The sequence below is a fragment of the Sus scrofa genome, chromosome 13 (genome assembly GCF_054392235.1).
Source record: "Sus scrofa isolate SSC_HxYL_T2T_F1_AM1 chromosome 13, Sscrofa_HxYL_maternal_Yorkshire_Landrace_v2.0, whole genome shotgun sequence".
NCBI classification, from domain to species: Eukaryota; Metazoa; Chordata; class Mammalia; order Artiodactyla; family Suidae; genus Sus; species Sus scrofa.
This window is the reverse complement of record NC_139395.1, coordinates 106,567,946-106,591,981: the sequence shown is the minus strand read 5'-3', so window position 1 is coordinate 106,591,981 and position 24,036 is coordinate 106,567,946. Positions and strand designations below refer to the sequence as shown.

At 35.8% G+C, this 24,036-nt stretch overlaps 1 protein-coding gene and 1 long non-coding RNA gene across 2 annotated transcripts in view; one reads left to right on the top strand and one right to left on the bottom strand.

Moving 5' to 3' along the window:
- LOC146397537 (uncharacterized) overlaps window positions 1–24,036 on the bottom strand; it is a 462,781-nt gene that overhangs the window by 285,157 nt on the left and 153,588 nt on the right. The window lies entirely within an intron of this gene.
- On the top strand, window positions 1,238–22,232 carry LOC110256258 (uncharacterized). The gene is made up of 4 exons (XR_014824199.1): window positions 1,238–1,508; window positions 2,565–2,663; window positions 6,574–6,619; window positions 18,836–22,232. It is a non-coding gene; the product is annotated as an uncharacterized LOC110256258 (long non-coding RNA).

The window sequence follows — 24,036 nt, the reverse complement described above, 5'->3', positions numbered from 1 at the left end:
TTCACAGAGTGATCCAAACTTTCTCCGAATTTTTAGTGGTAATTGTTTAAGCCCCCTTGACTCCTCTTATTTTGGTTCTCCCTTTAGAGTCCTTCACATGATCTCTGCTGCCCCCACCCAAACTCAGCCCCAAGGGTATGTGGCTTCCATTTAAAATTCCACACCAAGGATGTGCAGCCTCCATTTTCTTTGTTTTCCTTTAACATGAGAATAATAGAGCTAGGAGGACTCTTTTAAAAAAGATTTAAATTAACTCTCCTCTAATTACAGTTGACAGATTTGAGGTAGTAAGTAATGTTCCTGAGGTCAAGTAACTAGATCTTCCCAGAGGCGGCACTGTTGATTCTCTATCCTTTGCAAATTACAACACTATTCCTAAGGAAAGGTGGTGCTAAAGGAAGAACGTATCTTTAGCAAACTCTCTTAGGCTGTGATAGAGGGCAAAACCAAAAACTCATTCAGCCCAGCAAAAATCAGAGTCTCAGAAGGAATCAGGGGCATCTTAGATATATCCCATTAGGCCTCCTTAGGAATAAAAACCTGCAATCAGAGAAGGAGCAAGAACCCAACCGTCATTCTCTGCCCCTCTGGGTGGATGTGTGTATGTGTCTCAGGCTATTTTCTCTGCTTCACTTTGCACATGAAGGTAAGTACATAAAAACCCCTGTTCCTGCATATACATGTCCTTCAGTTTCTAGAAATAAATGAATCTAACAAACCCCTCAGTTTCAAAGTCCCAGGGCAGGACTCTGATCAGCCGTTTGGCTCAGGCATCCTCCCATTCCCCTTCCAGGAATGAGAAAGGAGCAAAGTTGGGTGGTAGGAACAAACATGGGTACAGGGTTACCTTACAGTTGGTCAGAAATCTGGGGAGAAAGACTCAGAAATTCGGCATGTGGTGTCTACATACATAATCCTAAACAACAAACTTACCCTTGCTCAGTACAGCAATGAAACTTCTAAAATTTGCATAATAAAATCTTAGCTGTTAGTTCCACTTTGACTCATTATATCATGAGACTGATATCCTACCCAGTCCCACACTGAAAGCTCTTTGCCAGAAACACTGATATTTTTTTCTCAAATGATTTTTAAGAATTAAATTGCTCAAAGCTGAGCTGAATTAAGGATACTGTCACAGAGAAAGTAGTTCCACATGAATGCTTATACAGGTGGCAGAACTTAGTAAATGCAGCAGAGTAGCAAGCCCAACCTGTCTTCTTTCACCAGCCTCACTGGGTGTTTTCCAGTAAAACTGGTTCAAGTAGCAAAGTGAGAGTGGCTGCAGACCAGCCTGAAGAGTCTCAGGATCCACACCAGACCTACAGAATCAGAAACTCATGGGTGGGACCCAGAAATATGTGTTTTTAACAACCCTCTAGCTAATTCTGACCGTGTGTGTGTGTGTGTGTGTGTGTAAAGAATTTTTGGAGTTCTTGCTATGGCAAAATGAGATTGGCAGCATCTCTCCAGCACTGGGACACTGGTTCAATCCCCAGCCTGGCACGGTGAGTTAAGAATCTGGCCTTGCCTTAGCTGAGCTTGAATCTGATTCCTGGCCCAGGAGTTCCATATGGTGTGGGGTGGGCAAAAAAGAAAAACAAAAACAAGAATTGTTAAAGATAGGATTCTTGCTGAAAGTGGGAAGACATTTAAAGTCTAAAATTATGTAATGATGTTATTTTTAAACTTTTATGTCCTAGCTAAATTGTATATATAAATATACTGACTAAGCCAAGTAGAGTATTTACCAAAGTAAAAACTAACTTGTTTATATCCATTTTGTCAAAGGATATAAATAACAGATTGAGTTTAAAGTGCATGATTCTTTTACCAACAAACATCAGCACATTCTGCTACGGGCTTATCATCAAGGCAGTTTGGGGATCAGACTCAAATCTGTGATTTGATTAAATCACAGAGCCTGTGATGAAGATTAAATAGTTCCAATTAGTATAAGTAGGATGATATTGGCTTTTATTTAGTCTACTTAACTATACCTCAAAGTATTTTGTTTGATACTTATCAGAAATGGAGAAGGCTTTAATAGGCTATAAAATAATAATACAACAAAAATTTATTAAAAGCCAATTATAGGCCAGGCACTGTGATAAGTACTAGAGATACAATGGAAAACAAGGTATTCACATCCCTGTGCTCAGAGACCTTAGAGTCATAGCAAGCTTCTCCAGAAGTATGACTTTAACCTGGGACTTAAAAGATGTAATGATTAATTGTATATGCCATCTTTACTGGGCCAATAGGTATTTAGATATTTGGGTGTGTCTGTGAGGGTGTTTTTAGGTAACATTTATATCATTAGCCTGAGTAAAGCAAATTGTCCTCCCTATTGTGGTGGGCCTCATATCATCAGTTGAAGGCCTGAATAAAACAAAAAGGCTGACCCTTCCTGAGAAAAGGAAAATTCCTTCTGCCTGATTGCCTTCAAACTGAGGCATTAGCTTTTTTCCTGCCTTCAGACTCAAATTAAATCTACAACACTTCCTGGATCTCAAGTCTGCTGTCTCTTAATAGGACCTACACCATAACTCTCCTCTTTTTAGGCCTCTGGACTCAGACTGGGACTAAACATCAGCTCTTCTGGGCCTCCAGTTTGCCAAACCACCCTGCTGATCTTGGATGTTGCCAGCCTCCATAATCAGGTGAGCCAATCCATATATGTACATATATTTCCTATTGGTTCTCTTTCTCTTGTGAAACTCAGACTAATAAATAGGAGTGAAACTCATACAAATAGTGATAAGAATTAAAGAAAAAAAGTTCCAGGAAGAAAGAAAAGCAGGTACAGAGACCCAGAAGCAAAGGGCATCTTAAAAAAATGAAATAAAAATTACATCAAATAGTCAATACTTACTGTATGTCAGAAAGTGATTTAAGTTCTTTTCAAATGTTACCTCATTGAATCTTCATAAAAACCTATGAAGTAGGTTCAGTTATTATCTCAAAATGAAAATGAGAAAATTGAGGCACAGAGAGGTTAAGTAACTCACTCAAGGTCATAGGGATGGAATGGGAAGAACCAAGTTCCATGGCCAAGTGTTCTGTCTCCAGAGTCCATGCTTTCAACCACGACTCCTCTGCTTCTCCATGAGGCTGGTGAGAATAAGGAATTGGTAAAGAGAAATGTCAGATCACAGGGAACCTTGGATGCCCTGTTAAGGCATTTGAGCTTTTTCTTAAAAGCAGTAGGAACCACAGAAAGGTCTAAAGCAGAAGAGTGGCAGATGAGATTTTAAATAGATATAAAATAATTGTAAGAAGGAAAATGGAATGGAGGTAGTAAGACAGGTGATTTTCATTTTGATACCAGATTTTCTTTTTTAATCACTTTAATTAAATTTTTAGGAATAGTTTAAATTCTTCCAGAAAATATCAAAAACAAAAACTCAAAGAATATAAACAACTTTAACACAATGTCTTCTTTTTTATCGAAGTATAGTTAATTTACAATGTTTCGTTAGTTTCAAGTATACAGCAAAGTGATTTGGTTATACAATGTATATATGTATGTATATATATTTCATATATATATTCTTTTTCAGATTATTTTCCATTATAGATTATTATAAGATATTGAATATAGTTCTTTGTTCTATATATTAGGTCCTTGTTCTTTACTATATTATACATAGTAGTATGTATATGTTAATCTCAAACTCCTAATTGGTCTTTCACCCCCACCCCTCTTCACTATCCCCTTTTGTAACCATAAGTTTGTTTTCTATGTCTGTGAGTCTCTTTCTGTTTTATAAATACGTTTATTTGCTGCAAATGGAATTATTCCATTCCTTTTTATGCTAAGTAATATTTCATTCATACACACACACACACACACACACACACACCACATCTTCTTCATCTATTCATCTGTCGATGAACATTTAGATTGCTCCCATGTCTTGGCTATTGTAAATAGTGCTACTGTGGACATTGGGGTACATGTATCTTTTTGAATTAGAGTTTTCTTTGGATATATGCCCAGAAGTGGGATTGTAAGATCATATGGTAACTATCTTTAGTATTTTAAGGAACTTACATACTATCCTTTATAGTGGTTGCATCAATTTACATTCTCACTGGCAGTATATAAATGTTCCTTTTTGTCCACACCCTCTTCAGCATTTATTATTTGCAGACTTTTAAATGATGGCCATTCTGACAACTGGAAGTGGTACCTCATTGTAGTTTTGATTTGCGTTTCTCTAAAAATTCGTGCTATTAAGCATCTTTTCATTGGCCATCTCTGTCTCTTTTTTATTTTTTGTCTTTTCTAGGGCTGCTTCCTATGGCATATGGAGGTTCCCAGGCTAGGGCTCTAATCAGAGTTGTAGCCACCGGCCTTCACCAGAGCCACAGCAACGCGGGATCTGAGCCACGTCCACAACCTACACCACAGCTCACGGCAATGCCAGATCCTTAACCTACTGAGCAAGGCCAGGGATCGAACCTGTAACTTCATGGTTCCTAGTTGGATTTGTTAACCACTGTGCCATGACAGGAACTCCTCTGTCTCTTTTTTAAGGAAATATCTCTTCTGCCCATTTTTGATTGGGTTGTTTTGTTTTGAATTGTCTGAGCTATTTGTACATTTTGGAAATAAATTTCTGGTTAGTAGCATCATTTGCAAATATTTTCTCCTAGTCTGTGGGTTGTCTTTTTGTTTTATGGTTTCCTTTGCAAAAACATTTAAGTTAGGTCCCATTCTTTTATTTTTGTTTTTATTTCCATTGCTCAAAGAGATGAATCCAAAAAGATATTGGTGTGGGAGTTCCTGCCATGGTTCAGTGGTTAATGAATCCGACTAGGAACCATGAGGTTGCAGGTTTGATTCCTGGCCTTGCTAAGTGGGTTAAGGATCCAGCATTGCTGTGTGATGTGGTGTAGGTTGCAGATGTGGCTCAGATCCTGCATTGTTGTGGCTCTGGCATTGGCCATAGGCTACAGCTTCGATTGGACCCCTAACCTGAGAACTTCCATGTGCCACAGGAGCGGCCCAAAAAATGGCAAGAAGAAGAAGAACAACAACAAAAAAAACCCCAAAACCCAAAAAAGATATTGCTGCAATTTATGTCAGAGTGTTCTGCCTATGTTTTCCTCTAGGAGTCTTATAGTAATCAATCTCATATTTGGGTCTTTAATCCATTTTTTAATGTCTTTTGAGGGCTGTACCTGCAACATATTGAAATTCCCAGGATAGGGGTCAAATCAAAGCTGCAGCTGCTGGCTTACGCCAGAGCCACAGCAACATCAGGTCCAAGCTGGATCTGCAACCTACACTACAGCTCACAGCAGTGTTGGATTCTTAACCTACTGAGCAGGGCCAGGGATCCAAACCTGCCTCCTCATGGATCCTAGTCAGGTTCATTACCACTGAGCCACAGCAGAAACCCCCTTTAATCCATTTTGAGTTTATTTTTGTGTATGGTGTTAGAGAATGCTCTAATTTCATTGTCTTACATATGGCTGTCCAGTTTTCCTTGTGCCACCAGTTGAAGAGACTGTCTATCCTCCATTGCACATTATTGCCTCCTTTATCATAGAGTAATTGACCAAAGTGTGTGGACTAATTTCTAGGCTTTCTATCCTGTTCTATTGATCTGTTTGTCTGCTTTTGTGCTAGTGCCATACAGTTTTGATGACCGAGGCCTTATAGTATAGTCTTAAGCCAGGAAGCCTGATTCCTCCAGCTCCATTCTTCTTTCTGAAGATTGTTTTAGCTATTCAAAGTCTTTTGTGTTTTCATATAAATTTTGGAATTTTTTGTCCTAGTTCTCTGAAAAATGCCATTGGTAATTTGACAGGGGTTGCACTGGATCTATAGATTGCCTTGGGTAGTACAGATATTTAACAATATTGATTCCTCCAATCTAAGAACATGATACTTTTCCATCTGTTTATGTCATCTTTATTTTCTTTCATCAGTGTCTTATAGCTTTCAGAGTACAGGTTTTTTATCTCCTTTGGTGGTTTAATCCTACGTATTTTATTATTTTGGATGCAGTAGTAATTGGGGTTATTTCCTTAATTTACCTTTCTGAAATTGTGTTGTTAGTGTATAAAAATTCTATATATTTCTGTGTATTAATTTTGAATCCAACAACTGTACTGAATTCACTGATCAGCTCTAACAGTTTTCTGGTAGCATCTTTAGGATTTTCTATGTATAACATCATGTCATCTGCAAATAGTCACAGTTTTACTTCTTTTCCAGTTTGGATTCCTTTAATTTTTTTCTCCCCTAATTTCTATGGCTAGGACTTCCAAGCCATAGCAATAAATAAAAGTGGTGAGAGTGGACAAGCTTGTCTCATTTCTGATCCTAGAGGAAATACTTTCAGTTTTTCATCCTTGAGTGTGATGTTAACTGTCGGTTTTTCATATATGGTCTTTGTTATGTTGAGGCAAGTTCCTACTATGCCCAGTTTCTGGAGTGTTTTTTTATCATAAATGGGTGTTGAATGTTATCAAAAGCTTTTTTCTACATCTATTGAGATGATTTTATGGTTTTTATTCTTCAATTTTTAAATGTGTATCACATTGATTGATTTACAGATATTGAAAATCCTTGCATCCCTGGGATGAATATCACTTGATCATGGTATGTGACCCTTTTAATGTATTATTGGAATCAGCTTGCTAATATTTTGTTGAATATTTTTGCATCTATACTAATCAGTGATATTGGCCTGTAACTTGTTTTTTTGTGGTATCTTTGTCTACTTTTGGTACAAGGGTAGTGGTGGCCTCATTGAATGACTTCAGAAGTATTTCTTCCTCTGCAATTTTTTGAAGTAGTTTCAGAAGGATAGATGTTAACTTTTCTCTAAATGTTTGGTAAAACATCTGTTCTTTGACTTTTGCTTTTGGGGAGTTTTTAAATTACTGATTCAATTTCAGTACTAGTAATTGGCCTATTTAATATAATGTCTTTTTTACTTTTTTTATTAAAGTGTAGTTGATTTACAATATTCTTTCAATTTATGTTGAACAGCAAAATGACCCAGTCATACATATATATACATTCTTTGTCTTATATTATCTTCCATCATGTTCTATCACAAGTGAATCTGTTTCTGTTCTATAGATAGGCTCATTTGTGCCATATTTTAGATACCACAAATCAGTGATATCAGATGGTATTTTTCTTTCTATTTCTGACTTACTTCACTTAGTATGAGAATCTCTAGTTGTATCCATGTTGCTGCAAATGGCATTATTTCATTCTTTTTTATCTCTGTGTAGTATTCCATTGTACATGTGTATGTACATCTTCTGAATCCATTCATCTGTAGATCAACCTATAGGTTGTTTCCATGTATTGACTGTTGTGAGTACTGCTGCTACTATGAACACATGGGTGCATGCATCTTTTTGAATTGCAGTTTTGTCCAGATATGTGCCTAGGAATGGGATTGATGGATCACTTAGTAGTTCTGTATTTAATTTCCTGAGGAACCTCGATACTGTTTTCCATGGCGGTTGTGCAAATTTACATTCCCACCAACAGTGTTAAAGGGTTCCCTTTTCTCCACACCCTCTCAGCATTTGTTATTTGTAGACTTATATAAAGTCTTAAATGGATAATTACAATGCCATGAACTTCAGTTATCCAGGATGCTGTCACAATAATGTTCAGAAGTTCCTGGTCACTTAAAAGAGCGAAGATGGGGGGAAATGGTGTGTGAAGGTGTGTGGGGTGGACAAGAAATAGGCAGGAGGGTGGCAGGGAACCACCTTGCTCAGGAAAAGATGATTAGAGGATGATGAAAAATGAAGTAGATGGTGAAAAGTGGAAAGAGGAGATAGGAGAGCATGAAATAAACTGTTAGGTAAGTATGATAAGCCAACATCGTGGATGTGATAAACCAACTAAAATCCATCACTTATTTGGAAATTTTAAAAGAAATAGAATTTAAATATGACAGAATTTCATTTCTGATCTGGAATCTTTCAAAGGCCACACATGAAGTGTTGGGCCATTTGGAATAGCAGTTTGCCAAGGAAAATTTAGTTTCTTAGACTCAGCATTGAATGATTAAGCACAGGAAACGAAGTGGTGGGTTGATGCCAAATTTACATGAGCATCAAGTATAAACCATTAAAGGAGTCTGAACCAATATATGTTTTTATTTTAAAATGCATAAATGGATTACCCAATAAATTCTCCATATGTAGTTAATGATATCAAATTTCTATTATGGGGAAAATATCAGAATAACCACTCCTATTCTTAAATGAAAACATCAAAAAATTTCACAATAAATCCTGCCTTACCAGAGAAAGTCACAATACATGTGCCCCTAGTCTGCCTCCAGTTTTGTTTTCATTTTTAAGTGTTGCTAGTTAAATGCCACTGATAAAAGTAGGAAATTCTTTCCAAGGCTTTAACTTGATTTATAACAATGCTCCTTGGGTGATGACATGTGTTTGACATTCATGATTCCTCAAGAAAGATATTTGAGAGGGTATTTAGCCACCTTTTCCTGTAGGAAGAAAACTTCTCAAGACTGTGGTTAACTGCCCTAAGGGAACATATGCCAGAACTTGGATCTGAGCTTCTCTTAAGGGTCTTCCTGATGTAAGCACAGAATCCAGAGCTCATTTAGTTCAATGCCCTCATGTTCCTGGGTGTCTTGTTACTTATTCTCTGTCTATGGAGGTACATATATATATTTAGATCTCTGTAATTTTCAATAACTTATTGACCGAAAGAAACAGTTATTTATCGTAGCATCTATGTTGGATGTTGAGCTCAAACTCGCCCCTCTGGGGAACTTTATTTTGGATTTTAGCCTATTTGTTAAACCTCATGAAATTTTATACATAGGCAGAGAACACAGGTCTCCAAAAAGCAGTCTGATCATTAAACCTCCATCTCATTTAACACAGGTTCTTTGAGCCAAGGCAACAGCTTTTTATTTGGTAAGCATCTTTTCCCAAGGCAATGTGAGACGACTGAAATTTACTCAAATAAATTTGTGTGCATATGTACTTTAATTCCAAATTCCATTCTTCTTTCAGATGTATTTTTTGCATAATTTTCAACTGTTCTGCATGAATTAAAATTGGCTAGTCTCTTCTGATTACTATTCCAGTCCTCTTGGTGGCTCTGTTATATTAAAAGGATTTTTACTTAACTTTTTCTTTACCTTGGATCTTTATTTCTCAAGTTACTCATTTAGACTTTGGTTCATTGCTTCACTATAGAGGCAATGTCACAAAAAATATTGATTATAGATCGCTAGATTTGTGTGGCTCTCTCACAGAATGTGATATAAAAGTAAGCTAACTGGGACAATTCTTGTTTTCTGGTAAAGTAATTGAAATCTTTGAACAAAATGGGTTTTTTCCGTCTATGAAGGTTGGCCTGAATGGGATTTCTTTCTTTGACAAAGTACTTTTAAGAATAGTTTTATTTGTAAAACAGAAAATGATTCATAGAAGAATAAGCCAAGAACATGAACAGACAATTCGAAGAAAAGGAAATGACACTTCGGTGCATGAAAAGATGTTCCACTTCATGATCATATGAGAAATGTACTTGAGGATTTCAAGGGAATGCTTTGTTTTTTTCAGCTATAAATCTGGCAAAGATTTAAAAGTTGACTATTACTCTATTTTGACAAAGAGATAAGAAAACATACAATGATGATATTTAGTTGGGATGGTGTAAATTAGTTCAACTTTTGAAAGTCAATTTGACAATAGTTACCAGTTTAAAATACAAATATCCTCTGCACTGAAATTCTAGGAGTTTTTCTTCTTTTTTCTTTTTTTTTAGTTAAAGTATAATTGATTTACAATGTTGTGCCAATTTCTGCTGTACAGTAAAATAACCCAGTCATACATATAAATACATTCTCAGAAGTTTTTAAAATAGAAACCCTGTAATACATGCATGCCGAGACCAGCTCAGCAGGATGGGGCTGAAGAAAGGGTGCGGTGAAACTTAAGGAAAAAAGTTAACATAAAACAAAACACAGAGACGTTAAGTCTTAAGTAAAGGTGGGAACCAACCGGGGGAGTCAAGGTCTCAGGGACCAAGAGCACTGCCTTAAGAAACCACACTGCTTTTATTGTGCTCTTTAGGATTATGTCAAGTGAGGAGGGGGCTATAGGCAGAGAATATAGTTTTTTTTTTTTAATTATTTTATAAATTCTTTTGTTATTTTAAAAGTCACATAGCTGGTAGATGGTTAAGCTTTTACCCTGACTTTTAGGCATTTAACAATCATTAGCATTTGAGTTAGCTATCTATGCATAGCATTTCAGAGAATCCTCACTGTGCTTCTGCAAACAGCATGCCTATTTGCGGAACCCTATGTGCCTAGGTTTGCACCTTGGTTCTCTTTGCTAATGCATATTCTGCTAAGGACCCCGCTCAAAAACCATTTGGCTATGAGGTTCCTCTTTCTTTTATTCTTTAGAGGACATATCATGCTTGTTCAAACTGCATGCCAATCTGCACAGGTCTGGAGTGCCTAGACCAATGCATTATGTCTTCATTCAGCTGACCCTATGAATAACTTATGCCTTTAGGTCTTTGTTCTTAAGCTTAAGTCATTTACCATCACTGTGACTGTTTTTCAAGCAGGAAGATGGGATAAAGTAAAGCAGGACAAGATGGAGTTTTCAGCAAAGAGGCTAAGAAAACATTGTAGAAACATGTCTCGCTACACATGCATAGAGCTGTTTGTACACAGTTATTTACTTTAGCATCCATGGCATCCATGTGTTGGAATACTATGTACCTGTTAATAAGGGATAGCTATAGAAATTGATATGAAATCAACTCTAAGTTATATTAATTAGGAAAAGAAAGATACATGGTATTTCCTGACATTGCTCAGTGGTAACAAAACTTACTAGTATCCATGAGGTTTGGGGTTCAATCCCTGGTCTCACTCAGTGGGTTAAGGATCCAGCACTGCTGTTGCTGTGGTATATGCCAGCAGCTACAGCTCCAATTAGACCCCTAGCCTGGGAACTTCCATATGCCACACCTGCAGCTGTAAAAAGACAAAAAAAAAAAAAAAAAAAAAGAAAGATAAAGTCAGCATGTAGAGTGCATTATTGTATGAATAAAAGAAAATTGAATTATATACACATACATGTCACATATGCATGAATATGAAGTGTAAGAAACTGGCAAAAAGAACTGCCTCTAATGAAAACTGCCTACCTGAGGAACTAGGTAATCTAAAGTGTAATGAGTAAATTCTATCTACCTGCTTTAAACATAATAAAAATGATATAAATCCCTTTTTAAAATGCACAATTATTGATCTTAAGTTGCAACTTCATGATACTACAACTGATTGAAAATAATGAATTCAGTCAACTAATTGTTCTGTATACATGGCAAAAACATAATTTTTACATGCTTGTGTTTTCCAAATCAACCAATGCGTAGTCAGAAAATTAATATTCTCTTACAGGGACTCACACCTGGATGGCCCTAACTGTCTGGTCCATTTCCTCCTGTCCTTTCATACTATCTTCATTATTTCTCATTTAGACTAGGAGCTAGCCAGCTTATTCTGGAAAGAGTAAGATGGTAAACATTCTAGGCATTGTGAGCCAAGAGGAAAATTTGAGGATGTTACCTTATGTGCTTATATGACAAAACAGAAAACAAATTTTTCTCACTTTTATTAAGTTAAAGATACAATAATGATTGAGAAAAAATTATTACAGAGATCTACTAATGAGAAAAATAGAATTATTTTCAGGGACAAAAATTTTGCATAATTGGGGTTGAAGATTAGTGTTCCCTATCATCAAGTCAATTGAAAATGTTTATCTGTAAAAACCTTTCTTATCTCCTGGGCCCAATAAAAAGAGGTGGTGAGTCAGACTTGGCCTAAGGGCAATAGTTTTCCACCCCTAATTTTAAAATCAGTGTTCTCACATACCAATCTACCTTCTATTCTCTAGTGTTTTGACAACAGACTCCATTCTGCCTGAGGAATACTGCTAATCTCTAATGTGCTATCCACTTCTCTGCTTAAATCTTGCAACAATTTCCAACCACTCAGACTAAAGAACAAACCTATGTTCTCTGGCCCATCATGCCAGGTCCTTTCAGCATGCCCCTTGCCTGGTCTCAGCCTCATTTCCTTCCTTTCTAGCCTTCAGCCCCTCTCTCATCCCAGACACATAGGTAGTTTTTGCTCTGTGATGGACTATGTTCTGACACACTGCAAGCCTTTTTTTTTTTTTTTTTTATGTTGAGTCAGTAGTGTTATTGGAAAAACCCTTATGTGGTATAGTTGAGTATTTAAATCCCACTTTTTTATTAAGATATAGTTTATTAATAGTGTTGTACCATTTTTGCTGTACAGCATAGGGACTCAGGCATACATATATATACATTCTTTTTCTCCTACTGTCTTCCATCATGTTCTAACCTTAGAGATTAGGTATTGTTCCCTGTGCTGTACAGTAGGATATCACTGCTTATCCCTTCTAAGTGTAATAGTTTGTATCTATCAATTCCAAATTCCCTCTCCACCCTATTCCTCCCCCCTGCTCCTTCTTGGCAACCAAAATCTTTTCTCTATGTCTACTTGCTGCTTTCCTTCCTGGAGCACATCCCTTTCTTTTCTGCTTGATGAGATCACAGCTACAAACTGCTCAGCATACATCCTTTCTAGAAAGCCTGGCTGCTCCTTCCCCCACCCAATAGACATCAGAATAACCAGTTTACCACTTCTGTAATTTACCTGAACTTTCCTTCTTGAATAGTCAACATTTATTGTATGTAGCTTTTTTTTTTTTTTTTTTTTTTTTTTGCCTTTTCTAGGGCCGCTCCCGCGGCATATGGAGGTTCCCAGGCTAGGGGTCCAATTGGAGCTGTAGCTGCCAAGCCTACGCCAGAGCCACAGCAGTGCGGGATCTGAGCCTCGTCTGCAACCTACACCACAGCTCACGGCAACACCGGATCCCTGACCCACTGAGCAAGGCCAGGGATTGAACCCGAAACCTCGTGGTTCCTAGTCAGGTTCGTTAACCTCTGAGCCACGACGGGAACTCCCTATTGTATTTATTAGTACTAGATTTCTATTGCCTTTCATATGTGAAATTTATCTATGTCTAGCCTCTAGAATATGCCTAGAACACAGCAGTTAATCAATAATTTTTGTTAAACTGAGATTTTATCAATGACATAGCAATTTTGATGATGAATACAAATGAATCCACCATCCACCCAGTTAGCAAATATTGTGTTAATAATGTCCCAAACTTGTATTTTTGGATCAAATAATTAGGCAAATCATTCAGCATTAGCATGTCAATCATGTTCAAACAATTGAGTTCTCCCTTTAGATTACAATGCAAGCACTATTTTACCTAAAGGCTAAAACTTGTTTACAGATATAGTCCCAAAAGTCAGCAATCTATGATGAGAATTTTCTCATAAAAATGTATAATACTTGCAGGAAGATTTTAAGCTTTAGTACCCCAGCACTGCTATACAATTTACTCTAAACCCAGATGTGGGGAAGAAAAGGTTAAGAATAATTTTTTTTTAATTATTGATGTATAATTGGCATATAACAATATATTGGCTTCACGTCTATAACATAATGATTCAATACTTGGATACATTGCAAAATAATTACCATAATAACTTTAGTTATTGTCTGTCACCATACAAATTTGACTTTTAGGATGTGCTTTCTTAGCACCTTTCAAGTATGCTCTATAATATTATTGACTATAATCACCATGCTGTACATTACAGCCTTTGGCTTATTTATTTTATAACTGGAAGTTATACTTTTTATAACGGAAGTTTTTACTTCTTGACCCCCTTCACATATTTTGCCCACCTCTGAATACCCCTCTCTGGCAACTACCATTATGTTCTCAGGACCTATAATTTTGATATTTTTTGTGTTGCTTTTTAGGGCTGAACCCATGGCACATGGAATTTCCCAGCCTAGGGGGTCAAATCAGAGCTGCAGGTGCCAGCCTATGCCGCAGCCACAGCAATGCCAGATCCAAGCCACATCTGCAACCTATACTACAGCTGGATCATTAAAAACTGAGCAAGGCCAGGGATCAAACCTGCATCTCATGGATACAAGTTAGGTTTGTTACTGCTGAACCACAGTGGGAACTCCTGATTTGTTTTTTCAACACCACATATAGGTGAAATTATACAGTATTTGTATTTGTCTCACTTATTTCATTTAGTATGATTCCCTTAAGGTCCATCCATGTTGTTGCAAATGGCATGATTTTATTCTTTTTTATAGCTGATTAGTATTCATATGTATGAATATATGTATATGTGTGTATATACATATATAAATATAGAAGTGTATATATCTCTTTATATTAATGTTTTAATTTTCTTCAGATAAATATCCTGAGGTAGAATTTCTGGGTCATATAGCAGTTCTATTTTTAACTTTTTGAAGAATCTCCATACTATTTTCCATAGTATCTATACCAATTTACACTGCTAACAAGGGTCTCCTCTTCTCCAAATCCTCGCCAACACTTGTTATTTCTTGTCTTTTGATTGTTGCCCTTCTAACAGGCATGAGAGAATATCTCATTATGGTTTTGAATTGCATTTACCTAATAATGTGTGATGTTGAACTTCTTTACATATGTCTGTTGGCCACCAGTATGGCTCTTCAGATTCGCTGTCCATTTTTTCCATCAGATATGTTATTATTGTTGTGTTGTATGGGATCTTTATGTATTTTGGATATTAAACTCTTAACAGATACATGATTTACAAATATTTTTTCCCATTCAATAGGTTGACATTTCTCTTTGCTGTACAGATGCTTGTGAAAAACTAAAGTTTAATGTAGTCTCATTTGTCTACTTTTGCTTTTGTTACCTTTGAATTTGGAGTCAGATCTAAGACCTCATCACCAAGTCTGATGTCAAGTAGCTTACCACCTATATTTTCTTCTAGGAGTCTTGTAGCTTTAGGTCTTACGTTCAAGTCTTTAATCCATTAGGAGTTATTTTCGCATAAGACAGTAGTCTAGTTTCATCCTTTGAGAATAAATGTTTTTAAAGTGCTAAAGAATTCATCTACCCTCCAAAAAAGAATCACTTCTCATTTGCACCAGTAAAATTTTTTATTATTGCTATTGTTCTCTTCATGGGTTCCAGGAAGAACTTTTCACCAAAATACTTTAGTTTGTGCCTTCATATAGATAAAGTCACTACTATGTATAATTTGGGGGACTCTGGCATGCCAGAGTCTTTCCTGTCAGTTGTAGGTTTCTGTGTGTCAGCCTAAAACAAAACAGCATGCAATGAAAGTTTCCAAGTAATTATATTTTCTAATTATGACTGTTAAGAAGTTCCATGGCCTTTGCCAAAGCTGGACCTTGTGCCTTGGGTGTTCTTCTTCCTTGGGTGTTCTTTACATACTTTCCTTCAACTCTCGGTGCTTGCTTTGCACGTTACTTTTTCAGGGAAGCTGCCTTGGACCTTACACCAGAGCAACCAAGCCCTCTGTTAGATCCTGTCCCAAATCTCCATCCGTATTCTTTACAACACTTACTAAAGCTTTAAATTACATATTTGAATGATTATTTGATTAATGTGCCTAATTTATAAGGTCGATGAAGGCAGAATATGTATCCATTTTCCTCATTGTGTCCATAACACTGTGCCTAAAGGTGTATAAACTCAAAAAATACTTGTCAAATGAGTGAATGAAGCCAATGGTTCATTTTGTTACTGATTCCCAACAGGAAGACTACTATTTCTAAAATAGTTTGTATTGAAGACAATCTTGTCATTGGAGGGCAGAATTAGCAACATGAAGGAACCACAGAGATCCTCAGTTTCAACTCATTTATTTTACTGAAGAAAAAAAAAAATACAACCCAAAACTAGAAACTCAGAGTAGTTACACAACTTATCTGGGGTTCTGTAAAGAACCACTGGCAGTCTGGAAGTGCATCTCTACCTTTCAATCAGTAAGAGCTTATTCAAACTACCCAGCTTTCCACATGATTTCAAACCTTACATGTGGTTTCAAATTCCCCATCTGTTCTGCCTTGCATGTCATGGCATCTAAACCAGCATTCACTCTAATATGTTCATTTAGTTTACATGCCTAATGTCCTCTCATTGTCAGCTTTTCAGTGACCCATTCCAGTTCTTGGAAGGGAAAGAAAACCTGGTCAGCATAACTTGGGTCTATTATCCAATTCTGGTCTAGACAGCTGTGGCCTGAGGGAGGGGTACAACACAAGGTACACTCAGTGTTGTGAACATATGTCTTCTAAGATACTAATGCAATAGAGGATGGAGATTATGAGAAATGCATAGGCAACTGTGGCAAGGCCTAAGTGTAAGGGGGCTTACGCAGAAAACAGACACACACATAGACCCCATGATTTCTTTGTTTTGAATTAATTTAGCCTGAGCCTCTTTATATGGGAAACATTATTATCATTTTGTCTTTTGTTTATCCTTTATCAAGAGCAGAAATAAAAGTTTTTCAAGTACACAGCCCTGTCTTGTCCAAGGTATCCAAAAATAAGTAAACTTAATAAGTGTTTTACACTGGAGCTACCAGGCATCTAGTAAATGAGTTTTCGATGGTGTGCCCTCTCCCATGAAAACATTGTTTGGCCTATTGATTTATAGTACTGTTTCTTAAAAACCAACGATAGCAAGCTCATTGTCACTCATGGCTCAGCTAAATAAAATAGAATGGCACTAAAACAAAACAGGGAAGAAAGTGCAAGTACTGTGTAAAACCTACTGAACCATGGATGGAATCACATGGTTGGCATGGCCAGTTCTCTAGTTTGATACTCATAATACCTCCCAAGTTTACATGGAAATGGTGAATGGAATTTTTTACGTAGTTACATGGTGGAACCTTAGAAACTCAACTCAGAGTTCCCTTTAAAAAAATAGTCTTTGTGACATTATACTCACAGACTGTCTTCTGTAGCTTAGCCAGCAAGACTTAAAATCAATCTGGGCATGTTATTGGGATTTTTCAGTTCCAGTACAAGGCTTCCAAATAGTGTTATTAATGGTGAATCAATTCAACACGTAACATGGTACAGACCACATAGAAGCCACTTAAATTTAACCACAGGACAGAACTGAAACCACAGAGCAGACTGGAGGCAAAGTATAGTTGACCCAGTTGAAGGTAGCCTGTAAGAAGCAGTCTCATCTGATATGCCGAATTAATTCCCCAACCTATTTGTTCCTCAGTTTTTTCTCTGAGATGAAATTTATCTGGAATTTCTATTTATTGTTAATATTATCAACTTTTTCATCAAAGTCTGTGCAAACAGACTTTCTCTTTTCAAGTTTTTTAAAAACAAGTTCTCTTTAAGAAATATTTTAATAGTCTTTCATAGTTATAGTTTTCAACTTTGAGTTAAAATCTTTGAGTTAAAACAGTCTTTTCTGTTAAAATCTCCCTTATATCATTCCTTTCTAGGATTTAATAGCTGAAACACTCAATATTCTAAAATTGTTCCTTTACCAATATTACATTTACTTGCCATTTTTTCCTTTTTCATCTTTCCTAAGTGGTCAGGGACTTTCTTTTGCTTTCCAAATATTTGTTGGAACTATGTCTTTGTCCTATTCTAGGCAAAATATATATTTTTTTCCTGATGATTTTCCATGTCTACATATGTGCAAGCATTTGTGAAATAGTTTAAAAATCTAAAGTCCTAAGCAACATAATAATCAAAAGAAAAACTCCAGACATAATTTGCTGTGTATAAATGGTGATAATATCCTCTAGCTCTCTCACAAAAAGCTATCATAACATTAATTAATCATTTTTACATTCTGATTGTTATACTTTGGGTTAATTAATAAAATGTTGACAGAGTGTTTAAACTTCTGTCAAACTGACAAATGAACCCAAAGCAGGTAAGTGCTACCAGTCAGAAACAAAATTTCAAATTTTTCTAAATTTTTCCACTTCTGAGAAATACATGTTAATATGAAACACATTTCTATGTAATTCTTTTTACCTGAATGTATACCTATACCTAAATATTGCAATACTCAAACTTTTAATTAAAGTTTGATTATTTCATAGTAGTTGGGCTTTCAAAGAACTACATTTTAGGATATATAGACTATTCTTCAGTAAGATAATAGTGTATATTCACTGAGTCTTTTTTTAAATTTATTTTTGTATTTATGTATAGTTGATTTACAATGTTAAGTTAGTCTCAAGGGTACAGCAAAGTGATTTAGTTATATATATAATATATATAATGGAATAGAATAATTTCATTATATATATTATATGGAAATAATATATAATGGAAAATAATGAGAATATGAGAAAGAATCTAACCCATCTTCGCTGTGTTGCTTCTCTTAACAGTTTGGTCAGGAATACTGCCTCCATTCTCACATTTTTCCCTGTGGTACTATGCTAGATATACTTTATTCTGTGTTACCCTTTTTACTTGAGGTGTGATAGAAAAAGGTGTATAATGGAATATATAATAGAAAAGAATATGAGAAAGAATATTCATATTCTTTTTCATTATTATAGGTTATTACAAGATATTGAATATAGTTTCCTGTACTATACAGTAGGTCCTTGTTGTTTATCGAGGCTTTAATATTTACACAGTTGAGAGAGATAGTCCTTCATGAGTTTTTCATGCTCCTACATACCTTGCTAGGTTAGCCAATAATGTAAGGCCTTAATAGGCCATTACCCAAGCCATTTCTCAAGGTTGTATTTGCAGCAAGTAATGCTGAGGAATGAGATAATATCTCCCATTAGGACCAAGAGCAAGCCCACTTACTGGTTGTTTTAACACAGGTGGATTCCCTAAGCTCAGGGTTCCCTGGCTACAACATAAACCCACTGTGTGCATAATGTCTACTTGGATCCTCTGCATCACCTCCCTTGGAATTGGAGGACAGGGAGCTGATACAAACCTTGTACCTATGCTGCTTGCTGACCATCAATGGTGAAGTCCTTTGTCTCAGACCCAGGAATCTTATATGTTTTGCCAACACCCATGAAACAATAACTGTAACTTATCAGCTTGTAAGTAGGTTAAAATCAAATTCCAGACCCTTATATAATCAAATCCCAGCCCCTTATGTGTGATATGTGTGTGTATAATTTAATCTCAAAATATTTTACAAGGTAAACACTATTCTAAACCCCTTTTTACATATAGTAAAACCAAGACACACATAAAAAGTTCAATCATTTTGGCAAAGTCACACAGCTGGTAAGGGCTGGAGCTAGGATTTGAACCCAGGCTATTTGTCCCCAGAGTTCATGCTTTTAACCTCTATGCTTTGTTACCACTTTAGGAAATATATTATTTAATTTATCTTTACATATTAAAAGACCTTTAATTCCTTCACATAGCGATATAAACTATATTAAAAGTGTATTAAAATTTTTATATTAAAGCAGTGTTCCCAATGTAATGAAACAGAATGACATATTTGCATAGCCAGTGGAAGGATTTTTACCCCTGCCAAAACATTCCCAGAACTTTTGCATCTTTCAACAAACAGTAAATAAAAAGAAATATGCAAAGCAATATTCTTCCTCTCTTCGGAGCTTCATTCTTACAGGCCAATCTTCAGTGCGATTTCCCCAACAAGTCTTCCTAAATAAATACGTATGTTCTTTCCTGTCTGTTTAGCATTTTCTGTCTAGCTGGAACTCAGCAACTTAGCCCTTGAATTATCCTTACCTGGTATAATTCATCTCTTCTTCTAGAGAATCAGTTCCTTAGACTTAATTTCTACTTATGTTTCCTTTTTTCTTCCTCACAACTTTGAGCATGATGCTTTGCAGCTGTTAATAAGTACTAGTTAAGAAACCATTTTTAGTATTTGATAAAAAAATATTTTTCAATAATAAAATGCAACATGAAATTTTTAATATTTTAACAAAGAATATTTGGAGCATACTAAGACATTCATATTTTTTAAATCTCTGCTGTGACTGCCTGACAGTGGAATTAATGATTTCCCACAATAAATAAATTACAGGAAAATTTTCTGAACTATTATATATTTCCTGGTATATTATTCCTTTATATTCCTATATAGGATGCATATATATAAATCTAAAGATATACACAGTATATATATATACTGACCTATGAATGTTCTGACATTTTAGGGGTGAGAAATGTATATTTTCATTATTTTTTCCCACTCAACAGCACATGATAGCCATCACAAGAGAGATTTTTATCACATCACAATCTTTTCTGCCTTTAGAGTCCACACCTGGCATCCCTCTCTCCAATCCATTCCATTACCAGATGACTCTTCCTAATAGCCTACATTCTCTACACCAGAATTCTACTGAAAACCTTCAATAACTCTCCGCTGACCATAATATAAATCAGAACTCCTCGAGATCCTGACACTCAAGTCCAAATTTAATGCTATATAACCAATGACACCTATTTGCTGCTTCTTTTCTACATGAAAAATTACTTCAGGCAAATTAACCTACTCCCTGTTTCATAAATCTCCCTTGCATTTCTTTGCTTCTTTTTCCATCCATGAAGTGGAATACAGTTCCTTTTCTATACATCTAAATCTAACGTATTCTTTAAGAGCAAAATCTAACCCATCTTGGCCATGATGCTTCTCTTAACAATCTATCAGGAATACTGCTTTCAATCTCACATTTTTTTCCCTGTGGTACTATGCTAGATTTACTTTATTCTGTTACCCTTTTTACTTGAGGCGTGATTGTGATGCATATTGAAATGTTTGCACTGTACTGAATGTCATCTTTCAAAGGTTTCCCTCAGGGTCTGTTCCAATAATATTCACATTGCTTGAAATATTTCAGGGGCTCTTTCCTGGTAACAGTTGCCCCTAACTCTAACCCTAGCCCCAGCTGCACTAGAAAGCTAGCCACTTTATTTTACAAGCTCTTATGGTTTTTATAAAAGAAAAAACCTTGTCCAACATGATCATGCTCTTTCTCAAAATCAGCTTCCAAGGTATTGTTCTTTTTTCTTCTTTTTTGAAGTGTCTTCTTTCCAAGGGAAAAAGTTGATCACCATTGAGGATATTCTAGAAAATGCATCATGAGTTCTAAAAAATACTCCTTGCCATGATTAAAAAAGAAAATCCTTCCCTTAGATTAATTGATAAAGGGATAACTAGGGTCAGGTCTATGGCCATTTACTTTAATAACTAGAAGTTCCAATCATGGTGCAGAGTCCTCTGGGGTTCATTTGCATCACTTCTGGCAATGATTTAGGCAGTGATTTTCCCATTAAAAAACCTTTTTTCCAACTGGCATGACATGAAAAGGTGAAATATTTTGTCATATTTCAGACTGTGTAATAATAGAGAGCACACTCTGCTGCCTACAACTGCAGACAAATGTGCCTGTGAATCCTTCCTCTGTAGCCAAAAGAGCAATGGAGATTTTTACTATGGAAAGATCGACTATGAATTTCCTTAGTATTTCAGCCACTTCTAAAGGAAACACAGGCTTCTGTGGTCAGCTGAGTTAAATATATTACTGCTATATATCTGTGTATATATGCATGTAAGACCACTGTCAAGTACATCCTCAGCAGAAAATTAGTGATGATATGTTTGCATTAAATAAAACCAAACTTCATTGCCTTTCTCAGAAGGTCTGTGGAAAGACAGTATGCTTCTACCACCATTTCCATTTGGTTTCATTTGTGGAAACTGAGTCTCTTCCAGCTTTAGATGATCTCTAACTCTGTAGAAGCCAAAAGTACAATGAGCCGAGGAGACTTTCAGCAAGTGTTCACTGAATTTTCCATGAAATTTTACTGAATAAAATCTAGCAAAAATTTTTTTGGATTACTTTTGATTTTCTCAGGAAAATATGTTACTTTTACCCGTTATTTCTTTTTTCTTTTTTAAAGAAAAATCTTTAATGAAAGATTTTGTTGTGATTTCTGCATCTTATATTCCCAATATTACTGATATAAAGATATAAAAGTTTAGAAAAAATAGTTTAAAAATTATTAAGGAAACACAAGTTATTGCATTTGTTTTATTTCACATGATTTTTTCCCATAACATGCTGTCACTCTCTACCCGCCGTACCATATTTTGTAATTTCTCCATTATGCTTACTTGATTTTATATTATATAATTGTTTTGTTTTATTTGCTTATAGTTCTCTGTCTCTTCACTAGGATATAAACCCCATGAGGACAGGGAGTTTGTTTTCCTCATCATATTTTTAGCACTGAGGTCAATGCATGTAGGTCCTCAGTAAATATTTACTAAATGCATGGATGATTAACTTACAGAAGTCCTAACTGACATAAACTTGTACATCATATCAGAAACAGGGTTATAATCTTGTAATAAGGTCTCACAGTGAGGTTCCTTATGTTGCAACATAAGTTTCACACACTGTTGTTAGACTCTGTGAATAGCTCATAAATCCTCAAGGGGAGAGATGGTTGTTGTAGGGGAAAAAAAGTGAGAAAGTACAGCTAACCCAGGAAACATATGGAATTAAGACAGTGGGGAGGATCAACCACAGAGCCACAGAACATAGGAAAGAACACTGTTGCACCCTGTTCTGAATACTCCCCAGTGATGTTTTCTGGAGATTCAGTATCAGAACAGAAAACACCATCTTGATGGAGACATATATAGAAGTAAATTACAAAATTCCAAAATAGTTTTATATGCTCAAATTAATTCCCTTTATTTGTCTCTGACACGTGTCTAACTGAAACACTAACGATAGCTGATACATTATGATCTGAAGCCCCAAATCCTCAATTTTTAGAATCTCAAAAATTAGTTTACATTAACTATGTATCTATTTCACACCACATTATAATTCATTTAGTGTTTTCTGGGATTTATGACCTTAGGTCTTTAGAGATTGAAATTTGGGAGGACAATAGGCCACTAGAGGAGTTTTGGCAAATGTTAACAGGAAAACTAATGCATAAAGTGTCAATTTGAAAACAAACCTATAATCCTATATAAGCCTACAAAAACTGAAAAAAAGAAAATCTGATTCAATGCCCATAAAACAAATCACCCATCCAAGTAGTGAAAGTAGTGAAAGTTAGCTATTCTTTTTAAGCAAATTAAAGCATCACATTAGTTCAATTCAAACCAAAATTACACAGTTCAGACCAAAATTCACTTCTATTCCACAAAACTGTTAAAATTCTCTCAATGACTTTTTTTACTTAAATTCCCTCAATGAACTAATAAGCACTTTGGTACTTTTTTCCTTCCTAATGCATTCATATTTTAATTCAGTTAACCACTCCCTGTAAATTACCCCAGTGCACACTGAACCCTTGCTCTGGGAAATACAGAGCCTGATTTATTCAAATATTATCTCATTTCCTTTGCCAATAATTTCACTGGGTTTACTACTTTTTAAAAAAAATTTCCTTTATAATGTCATTTCATTGGATATTTGGGCAAATAACAGAAGCCTCTTAAATCAGATTTAAATAACAACACATTTTATTTCACCTTTTATTTACCGAATAGGTAGGGCAGGCTTCATGCTTGGTTGATTAAGCTCTTCAACAGGGTTATCAAAAACCTAGGTATTTTGTATCATTTTACAATGAAATCATAAGCATCAGCTCAGCAAAATATCCAGGGTAGTTACAAATGCTATATGCAAGCAGGATAATTTCAGGAGGAGATAAGAATGATATGAATAGAAACTTTTCCAAAATTACTGACAGCAGGCTTATCCTGATGATTCATTGGCCCTGCTTAAATCGTATTCTGATCTAATTATATGCTGTCTTCTCCTTTTTTCCCCTTATTGTCAGTTTTTCCTCAGTCAAGATTTGATTTCTTTTTTCTTTCCTTTTTTTTTTTTCTTTGATCTTTTGTCTTTTTAGGGCCACAACTGTGGTATATGGATGTTCCCAAGCTAGGGGTCGAATTGGAGCTATAGCTGCTGGCCTATGCCAGAACCACAGCAACATGGGATCTGAGCCGCATCTGCAACCTACACCACAGCTCATGGCAATGCTGAATCCT